Here is an 11,201-nt window from a genome sequence, read left to right as displayed (position 1 = left end):
GTGTATTTGGGGACTTTTGAATTATAATCAGCAGACATTTTTCATAAGCAGATAAACATCACAAGGATATACAATAAAGAGTTGTATAAAAAAGAGATTAATTGGATATTTCCTATGTTGAAATGATTTCTTTGGTAAGCTAAAGAAATCAAAAGAACAACAAAGTGACATTGTGCATATTTTGACTACAATTATCATTTGAAACTGTGCATTTGAAGTACTTGAGAAATCAGGATTGTTGTAGTATGCCAGAAGAAACACTACATGAACTGAAAATAGAGAAAAAAATTACATGTGCGTTTGTTAAAATATGAAAGTAATGTGAGCTAGTGGGAATTTGCAGTGAAGCCAAAACCTAATGCCACAGAAGGAAAAAAGGGACTCATTCTAGCATGCTAATGAGACCACACCTGGAACAATGCATTCAATGTGGGATACCTCTAAACAAAAATGAACATCTAGGAAACTGGAAATAGTTCCGAGACAAGCAATAAGAATGATTAAGGGCTTGGAGGGACTGATCTGAAACAAGATTAAAAGGCCTTACATTTGTTTAACGTGGCTAACAGATGACTAAAAGTGGGCATGATATCTGTTTATAAACATCTGCATGTTGGGTGTAAACATGCAAGCTAGAGTAGAATTGCATAATATGGTAGGAAAAGGATTTAACTTGGGGGGGGGGCGCGGAATTGAAGAGAGAGAATTTGAAAGTAAATACAATGAAGTTATCTCCCAGAGAGTGTGCATTTCCTTCTCTTTAGAGACTCTGCCAAGAATGAGGAAGTGGAGCAGAGAGCCCAGCAGAAGAGAATGACCCAGCAGGTCTCCTGCAGGTGGTCTGATTCCTTCACTTTCAGTAGAAACATTTTTAAGCTTGATCTGTTTGCACAAAATTACTCAGAAAGCGTGTTTATAGGTTTTAGAAAGCCAGGAGCACAGCATTTTAGATTCCTGGGCAATCACGTACCCTCATTGTCCTGTCATTGGTAGAGTAGGCCAGTAAAACAGTCTTAAATCTAGTTCATGTTAATGCTGACCTCTAAACGTCCATTATCCCGAAGCTCAAGGGTTTGGCTTAGAATTTACTAAGAAACGATTGATTGATTTTATTTTTTAAGAATTGTGTATACTTTCAGCTGGAGGTCAAAGGTACAGCAACGGGGAGCAACTCAAGAGATCTATTTTTGGATAATTTCTACAAGCATTCAGTCCTCTATTTTCTTTTTTTGGTGAATGTAGTGTCTTATTCCCTTTTCTTAAGCCTAAAGTTTTTTTCTTATTAAAGTGATGGAATCGTTTTCCGTTAAGGTTACTTTAAAATGAAATTAATATAAAAATTACGTTTTGGCTTATGAGCTCCTTAGAGGGCTTTGTTTAATTTGACATATATAAAGCTCAGTGCCAAACGGTGCCATGCACACTTGGGAAAAAAAAAAAAGTAGATGATAACTGCAGGAGCATCTGCCCTCGAGAGGTTGGTTAAGGGAATTGCTAATAACGGAATCTTATATTCCTACTGATTTTCACTATAAAATTATATTTTTTCTCTTCCCAGAACAAATGTCTTTTCTCAGATGAAGTTGGACATTTACAGGTATTCCGATGGACTGATTCATGTCATGTAGGACCTGCTAATGTTCCTAAATCACTTGCAGATTTCAGACTTTGGAATTTCCCTACATGTCTTCTCCCATTGATCTCTTTTTGCCTCTCCTCTTCATTGCCTTGTAGAACTTCGTTGCAGTACCAGACTGGGCCAATAGATGCTGCCACTTCATGATGTTAACAGTTGGATCGTTTCTTTTTCAGTGGTTAAGGCCTAGGATATAAAGTGTGTGTTGAGGGGAAAGTAGAGGGAGAGGAAAGGTGATGGGTAGCTGATAGAGTCTCTCAGGAGAGTAATTTGGTTTTTAATTATGTGCTTATGAATTATTTGAATTTTGCTACGGGTAAGATAGTAAGCAAAACCATAAAATATAATTAATTTAAAAAGGACACTTCAATGTCACGTGCAGGAAAATTTTAGGCAGGAAAATCAATAATTGAATAATAGAATTTAAAAAGTAGTACCTAAAAGTACCTTAGACTCAACATTTCTCTACAGTAATGGAAAGGGAAAGCTTAAAAATATGATTGGAGAGTGTAAGGGACATAAGAGATGTAATTCTTTAAACTAGTGTTTCTCAAACTGGTGTATAAGATCATTTTAAGTGGCACAGGATAAATGATATTTATTTCCATAATATAGATTCATTTGCAAGGTCATCATGTACTCATGGCTAGTTACATTGGTTTTCCATTTATGGTGATGATAAAAAGTTTCCTTTATCAGACAAATATAGCTTATTTAAAGAAAAATATTATTTCAAGTCAATAACATTACAGGTGATATGGCAATAATTATGCAACTGGCATTCAATATAAAAATTGTAAATAATGCATTATTTAAATAAGCAATAACCTTATAATTCTTTGTTTACTACAAAGAATTCAACTTATTTCAATGTGGACTGAAAATGTGACATTTTATATCACTCCTAGTGGTATCCATTTAATATATATATATATATATATATATATATATATATATATATATATATATTAGACTAGATAGATTAAAAGGTAGTAATAAGAAGTTGAATGACTAATATTGTGCTATAATTCTGTGGTTTCTTTTGGATAACTTCTGTAAACATATTCTTATGTAGATATAGACAAAAATTATGTGGGAGCAAAGTAACTTGAAAATAAAGTCAATATTGCTGAGAATTTGATTGTAGTAGGGAGTAAAGAAACATGCTAAACAACTGTATTTATGTGAACAATATGCTGTACCAAAGTTTGAATTTTTATTTTATCCAAATTATGCATCTCCGCACCTTTATTTAGAGGCCAAATTAACATTTAACATTCTATAACAAAATGAAATTCAAAATTTTGTGGCCTTATGAGAATATTGAATTCAGCACTGTACTTAATTTTCACAGGATATTTGCTATAGCTACAGAGAATTTCTAGACACTGAATGAGTCACAAAACCTTTAAATGGAGTATTTTGACTGGAGCATATATGCTGTTCGGAAAACAATTACCAATTTTCTGACTACTATTACGTCACAGTGGCTCAGGGCGGTCTTTGGGGTTATACACGGGTTGGTCTGGATCTGAGGTCTGTCATTTACTAGAAAGTTGCAAAACAGTATGAGGCCTTCCTTAGTTCTCTCTCCTGTGAAATGGGGGGGGGGGGGAATAATCTGCAAAGTTATTTAAATCTGCCCATCGATATGGCTGTGTTAAGTGTATATTAACTGGCATCTTGTTTAGGCCAGAATGTTCTCTAGTCTAGACCATGCTCCAAATCCTCTTTGCACCAAATCTACCACCAGACCCTTCCTTCCTTGAGAACCAGGAAAGGGAGCATTATACTCGGCAAGTGACTAACCCCACCTCCTCGCTCCCCAATTAATCTGCAGGGAAGGACCCCCAGTGAGTGGTGAGATAAGCAATAAATACCTTTATCAGTTTACATTTACAACCTCACCTTTGGCATCGCCTGTTAATAATTTTAGATAACGCCCTACTAATTAAAAAATAAATTGTAACTACAAAGTACAAATATTGTTTTTGCTTTTGGGTTTGACAGTATCCCTATTAGTTGCATGAAACCAAGCTGAAGTGGAGGGGAAATCTTTTCCTGAACTTTTTACAGAATATAACTTAGTTGACAACGTATTACAACTAAATATTTTTTGAATGGGCGTCATGCATACCAATTAACTTGTAATTTTTCAAGCCACATCTAAGGCAGCGTGTGTGTGTGTGTGTGTGTGTGTGTGTGTGTGTGTGTGGTGGGGGAGGCTGCTTGTTGAATTATAGGCTGTGTGGTTAGAGACCACTGGGTTTGTCCTTGGGAAAGTTATTTAGGTTTCTTTGGGCCTCAGATTACTTAGCTCTTACACCGGTTTAAATAATCATTGTAGAGTTGTGAAATTAAATGAGCTCACAGTACAAGTGGCCAGTATAAAGACTGGTGGCCACTCAGTAAGTTCTCAATACACAAAAACACGTAATTGATGTGACAAAGAAGATGCTCCTGAAAGAGACAATAGGTTTTAGGAGGAGGTGATTACATGGACGCAAAAGGTATGTATTGTTTATTGTCCACTTTGCTGCATGCAGGCCCTGGCTGCGATAAACACGTGTGCAATCCTATGTGGGTGCATAATACATGCGCAGAGAAGGCTTAGGCATGAAATGTCACTTCAGCAATGTGCCTGGGGCAGCTCTGACGCTGCCTTGGAAGTCAGTCGTCGCTGCCTGACCTTTGGGCGTCTGGGAGGGATGCCTATACCTGCGCCCAGCGCTGGAAAGGGCCCAGGCTCTTCCCAGCACAGCCTATCCCCAGACTGCTCACTGGTTCCTAGCACACATCTTCACGAAAAAGGGTATTTCTCCCCTTTAGTGAAAGCTCCCCAGTCAGGCGTGGGTTCATTTTTATTTCACGTTGTTGCAGGTAGGCGAAGCCCCTCTGTCTCCACCCTTGGGTAAGTAGAAAGGAGTCCATCAGGACGTCCGCAGTGGCCTACACCGGGGACAGGGCATTGGCAGAATTAGAGGCGATTCGGGGACGGCCCCGCAGAAGCAGGTGGGGACAGACAGCAGTTCCCTGGTCCGGGCAGGGGAGTGCGGTCGCGGGTCCCTCCCCTCCACCTGGAGGTCGCAGAGGCCGGTGCCTGGACAGTTGGGGGCGGGGTAGGGACGGCACTGAGAGCGTGGGGATTACCGCGGCGCCACCGGGGACGTCCAGGGTCCCGAGCGGTTCCCACGCAGGACCGCAAACGATGACAACAGGCAATCGTCACCCGAGATCGAATAAAAAAGAGGCAGTTCTCCTCGCACCGCTGGCCCGCGCAGCCTGCCTCCGGGCCTCCTGCAGCCTCCAGCGGCCGCGGGCGCGGGCGGCGGAGTCCCCCGCCCCCCACCCCGCGCGCAAGTGCGAGGCCGCCCGCGGCACGGCGCACGCTCCGCCGCGCTCGGCTTCCGCGCAAAACTTCGAGTCTGTCCACGTGAAGTCGTCGCTCCCCTTTCAGAGGGGGACGGAGCTTTGGGAAACGCTGGGGAGCGACGGCTGCGGTGGCTGGGCGCGCCTGGTCTCTTTCTTTTCTTCTACTTTCCCCTCTCCTCGTCGTCAGTCCAGAGTTTTGGCTCCTCTCCTTCCCCCCTCCCCCTCGGAGCCGGCTGGTCCCCCGCCCCGTCTCTCCCCCACTTGTGTACGCTATTTGTTGGAGGGGGTGACCGAAGGGGATGTCCTGTTTTCAGCAGAGGCACAGCGCGAAGGGGAAACTTCGACATTGGAAAGAACGACAATAAATACCTAAATACGGACCCACGGACCCGCCGCTGGGACAGACCCTTGAACTTCAGGATCCCGACGCGATCAGGGCGGCAGGAGGTGAGTGCCCCTTCTTTCGACCCCCGTCCTGGGGCTCGCCCGCTGGGCTTCAGGTTGAAGGGGCCCGTAAACTCTACCGGGGAAAGTGCGCGGGGCGCTGGGGACAGAGGGCACGGAGCCGGACCGCGCGGGCGCCAGGGTCCCCGCAGGCATCAGGGTCCCTGCGGGCGCTCCGAGGCTGAGTGCCGCACCCCGGAGGGCCCTGGCCGCTCGGGCTTCGGAGTTCCGTTCGTGCTGGAGTCAGCCCCGCGCCCCGCAAGGCCAGGCTGAGCCTTCCTGCCGCTGGCGGGCGCGTTGGAGCCCGTGCAGAGCCCAGCGCGCCGCTCCCTACCTGCACCCCGCCCTGCCTCGCAGAGACGCGCTCTGGGTCTCCCCTCCATCCTGGCTGAGACTTTTATTACTTCGCCCTGACCCCCTAGATAAGCGTGGCGCGAGGATGCTGACCCAGGTCCCGGGAAGGCCCCGGGCGCCGGGGGTTTTCACGATGCTGGGCGCCGGTGTACGCGCCGTGCTTGCGCTCTAATGGCCAGGCGCGAACCGGGCTGGGAAACCGCGGCCATCCCTCCTAACCGTGTTTGTGCGGCGCGGCCGCCACAGCTCCCGCAGTTCGCCAGGGTCCGTGAAAGGAGAGGCTCCCGTCAGAGGAGTCGCGTTCATTGGCTCGGGACGCGGATGCCTTGGAGGGGTTCTACCTTCTCCAAGCGAAGGGACCTGGCTGGGGGAGCAGGTTTTCTTCTCGTTTCCGAGCCTGGTGGTTGGGGGTGACGGTGGGACTGGAACCGGCTCCCCGTTTCGGCATCGTTGAGCGGGATTTGGAAGCGGACCATGTGCGTGATGGTTTTCTTCGGTGCCACGCAGCAGCCAGAACTTTCGTTTAGTAGCGCTTTAAGGATGTTTCTTTCTTTGTACACGTTATTCGTAACAGCTTGGAGCTATTAGGGAATTTTCCGACCCAGTCCCCGGGCAGAGAGAGTGGCGGCGAAATTTTTGTCTCTTCCCTAGTTGGGGTAGCGGCGTCCGCCCTCACCACCACCCCTCTGCCCCCTTCCCTCGAAGACTGGGGGGCTTGTGCTTTGGGTGAGTGTGTGTGTGGGGGGAGGAGGGGTGCTGTTTGAAGACGGTCTTTTCTCCCCTCTCCCCGGCACCACGGAGCCGCAGTCCTTGCTGAACCCTAACCGGAGGCAAGGTGCGGGGCCGCTGGCCCTCTCCGCCCAGGTGCGGAGGAGGAAGGGGCGTGTGTTCGGGTGTCGGAGCGGTTCCACGTGGAGCGCCTCCGTGTGCGTGTGTGTTGTGTACTTGATCTGCGAGGAGGTAATAGGAGGCTCGTGTTCAAACCCAGTGGGCTGTTGGCCATTAATTTGCTTTCCTGGCTGTCATTACAGACACTTCCAAAATCTGATACCTAGGAGAACCAACAGGTTGGGTTTCACATTAAGAGCTCATACTTAACAGTTTTCTTTCTCCCTTACCCCTTTTGGCTTGGCACCCTGGGATCAACGTAACTGGCGGAGCGAAACGTATCTTCTCGAACATGGCATTTTGTTCCTCTTCCCATCAGCAGCCACTTCTTGCACCCTCGGGCGCTGGTCGGTTTCAGGGCGGGCTCCTGCGGGATTGAGGTGGGGAGTCTCGGGAGCGTTTTAACAGCCGCGGGCTCCCCGTCAGCAGCTTCTGAAGTTTCCTGTAGGCGTAGGTGACTGACAGTATTGCAAGTTGACGACGGTGTTTTTCTTTGTTGGGTCGTCTTTGTTGGGTTTTTAAAACCGCCTCAGGACCAGGATTGGACCCCTTTCCTTCCGGGTGGAGCTTCCTAAGCAGAAACATTGTTTTGTTTTATTTTATTTTAAAATATTTCGGGACAGTTTCTAATAAGTTCAACAACCAAAAAGTAGGAAGGGGCGTGGAGGGGAAGAATACTAAAACAAAATACTTGATACGTGGTATGGTGCGTTTTAGGACTGCATTCAGAGGCAGTTGTGTATTTTAAAAAAGAACTCTCAAGAAATAGGTAGCGGTAGTAACAAGAGACAAATTGTTCTGTGTGGGGCTAGACTGCCAGAGTCTAATTTTTATGGCAACAATACCAAACTCAGATATAACTGCATCCAATTTTATTGTTATTATAAACCATAAAAATAGTTTGTTCCACCTGATTAAAAGTTGTAAGTCATTCAGAGTTAAACCAACCTTTAGAAATGACTGCACAAGATAGTAAAAATCTTTGACAGTGACAGCTTTCAAAGTAACATAATTAGATTATCTGGAAACTGTTCCCTTTTTATTATTATGAAGGGCTGTAGCCTTGTCTTTCATAACAAGTGAGAGTCTAAAATTAATGTGGTTTTCAAAAAGCCTGTTTTCCTTTATCAAATTCCTGAAAGTAATATGCTTCAACGTTTTAAGGCCATCATAATTAGAAGTTTTATAAACAAAATAAAAAAAACCTTGATTATTTTTATTAGTATTTTATTGCATATTAGAAACTTAATTTCTCCTGTACAAAATGAAAAGTTTTATGTATATATTAATAGTTAATATGTATTTTTAAAAATATGTTCAATTTTAAAAATTAAAAATACACAAGGTGTGTATAAAAATTGGTTCAAGAACAATTATTATTCTTATTAAAAATACAGATACTGAATTCTAGAGGATTTGTAGAAGGTAGTTGAAAAATTTGTGTGCATAAAAGTTTCTTTTTGAGGGGAGACTGCAAGATGAGTTTTTCATTTTGCTATAATTTTTTTCTTTTAAAAAACCTCTTTGAGTTAAAATAAAAAGAAAAACGAGTTATCCATATCTAAGAGTTTCCTTTTTTTATTTATATTGTGATTTGGGGTGTAAATAAATTTTACATAGCTAGGAGAAGTAGAGTGTCCAGTTTCATGTTTTCAATCTCTGTTGCAAGCTCTAAATGGCTGATGCCATATCTAAAAATATATTTGTGTGGCTTGGTATTTCATTTTTTAAAAATTTATGCATTGGAATTGAATTATTCAAAAGTTTTAGAAAGTTAGAATGGTTAAAAACAAACAAACCCACATAACTATTGTTATGAAAAGTTAGGAGGTTGGAAAGTTCACTAACCCTCAAGTAATAAAATTAAACTTATGTCACCCAATAGAACTTTTTATGCAGAATTCAAGAAGAGGGGAGATAATCCTTTTCAAGACTTAGTGAAGTGCTAAGTAATTCAAGAGTGCAAGTAGTTATTATGTTTTTTCATTATCATCCCCCCCCCCCTTCTCGGAGGTAAATGCAGGAACACTGAACATTCAGTAAAAACAGGCCCCCTTTATAAGGAGTTTATTCACCATAGTTCTGTATTGCAGCTGCTGATCATATTTCATGGAGCTGTTAAAGCACTTAAAACCTAAAATTAGGTACTGTCTGGCTGTAAATATTTCAGATCACTCATTTAAGAAACAAACAGAAAAGCGTGCTATCAAAAGTAGAAGACGTTTCGAATCCTCTCATTGAAGAGCTAAACAAACTACCAAATGCCTTGTTATTTTTTTCCACTGAGAATATAATCATGACAGTTTCTTTTACACATGGATATTATTTTTACATATTCTAAACTCATATAATGTGTCTCCCTGTAGAGTATCTTAAACTAACTGTATTCAGAAATACAGTTGGGGATTTAATTACAATGGTTACTAGGTGAATGAAATCAACACCAAGGAGGAATGGGATGAAGTTGCAGTGTACCTGCTTCTCTTGTGAATTTTCCCCAGTGAACTAAGAAATGACATGCTCTTTCAGGCGTTTGTTCTAGAAATGGGTGAGATGCAATGTGTATTTAATTACAGTAATATGTAATACTGCATTTTGCAGTTAGATGTGTTTTAATGTGGAGGGCACTGAATATTCATTAAATTGTACATGGAGCCAAACTTGGTGTCATTGAGCTTGAACTCAAGTGGAAGAATCACATATTCAAAAGCAGAACAAGCAAGTTCGATTGCTTTTGAGTTTGAAGACTTTGTAAACATTACTGTCACCTAGCATTACATGTGGCCCTGCACATTAATGTAATAAGCGTTCCTGATACACCATTTTGCTCTTGAAAGTTTGGTGGTTCTTATCATGTCCCCATCCATGTTTTTACTAGGAGAGAGGTACTGAAAATGAATAGCACTTTTCTTATTTCCTCAACTCTTTTCCCTCTTTCAGAAAAAGAGATGAAACAGATTAATTTAAAAATAGAAACCATTTTAAGTTATCAAAACCACATTTATGTGGTGTTTAAAACAGTTTTAGAGAGCGAACCTCTGAGTCTCATGGTAACCTTTTCTGTCATTGAAAGGTGCTAATTGATCTTAGGGCACTGACATAATAGTACAGTTTGATATTTGAAACCTTTCAGCATTGGTCTGGCCCTTTCCTCACCCTGAGATTTCAGTGCATGGCTGATGGAGAATAAACACCGTATTAAAATGCCAGAAATTCTAAATTTCCCCCATATGAAACATTTTAATACAAAATAGTCACATTTTAAAGCTTTTATTTATGTGCAGTGGTGAATATATTTTAAGGTATGAGCAAAGGATGTATTATCATGTTAGGATTTTTTAATATTATTTCATCACAGGCACATTTTTTTAGATTGAAATTTTTAGGTAAACTTGAAATTGCTATGATCACTTTGGAATACTTTTAAAGTGAAGTTTTATTAAACCAATATAAAATAGCCATTTTGAAATTTCATATCTGAAGTATATTTTCTTACACATATTTATATCTTAAAGTATATTTTAAAATAAAAATTGCCAGTTTGGTTTTTGTATAGCTGCAATTTTTCTGCTTAATCATCATTATCATCACTCATCCTCATCATCAAATCATAGCTGACTTTTACTTAGGATTTACTTCATGCAAAATACTTCTAAGTGTTTATGTGGGTTAGCTAATCTAGTCTACTCAACTATGTCATAAATTAGGTACTTTAATTATTCCTATTTTACAGATGAGAAAACTGAGACCAAGGCATGCAGTGGAATGGAGCCAGGATCCCAATTCTGTAGTCTGACCCCAGATCCCTTATCCGGAAGCAGTGTGCTAGGCAGTTGCTCCTACCAATCATATATGAGTTCATTTTAGGTGGTACTCAAACAAACATTTTATTTTTATATTATTAGTTATGTATTTATGTCTAAGCACATTAGAAAAGTGTGTTAAATTTCATTTTAAGTGTATACTTTCATGAAAAATATTAGGACAAGGCCAAAAAAGTATTGAAGTAGAAATAATTTTAAAAAGCACCTATTTAAAGAAACATATTAAATAACAGTGAACAAGTGCTTGGCTGAAATAGCCAAAATCATGAAGATTGGTGGCAAATGACTTTAATTTGGGGAAACTTACTCTGGAATGCTTCCCAAACATCAAGAACTTATTACTAGATTTTTTAATGTTTAACTCACATGTAGACTTTCCCTTTGCTTTTCAAGCCTTATCCATTGGTTAGAAGTAATCAGTCTTACAGGGTAGTTTTTTTGTTTGCTTGTTTTAAGACTGAATGCTGGTTATGATTCTCAAATCTACACATTTATGTTGAACCAGTTAATAAGGACTGCATCATGAGTTACTAGAGGCAAGTTTAAATTATATAGGATCATTCATATTTTGGAAATATTTTCAGCTAACACAGATATCAGACTTTGCAGTTTTAAGGTTTTCTTTAGGTAAACACTTTTGTATTGTCATTATTAATCTTGTTTTAAAATGTTAATGTCTTTTT

General features: G+C 41.4%; 1 protein-coding gene across 1 annotated transcript in view; it reads left to right on the top strand.

Moving 5' to 3' along the window:
* Positions 1 to 5,096: 5,096 nt before the first annotated feature.
* Positions 5,097 to 11,201, top strand: part of EYA4 (EYA transcriptional coactivator and phosphatase 4) — a 229,118-nt gene continuing 223,013 nt past the window's right edge. The window contains exon 1 of the mRNA XM_081093969.1: positions 5,097 to 5,455. The gene's annotated coding sequence lies outside the window, so the exon portion shown is untranslated. The remainder of the gene's footprint in view (positions 5,456 to 11,201) is intronic.

Source organism: Myotis nattereri (genome assembly GCF_964212035.1).
Source record: "Myotis nattereri genome assembly, chromosome: 6".
NCBI classification, from domain to species: Eukaryota; Metazoa; Chordata; class Mammalia; order Chiroptera; family Vespertilionidae; genus Myotis; species Myotis nattereri.
Note: the sequence above shows the minus strand (reverse complement) of the source record. Positions and strands in the feature narration are given on the sequence as shown.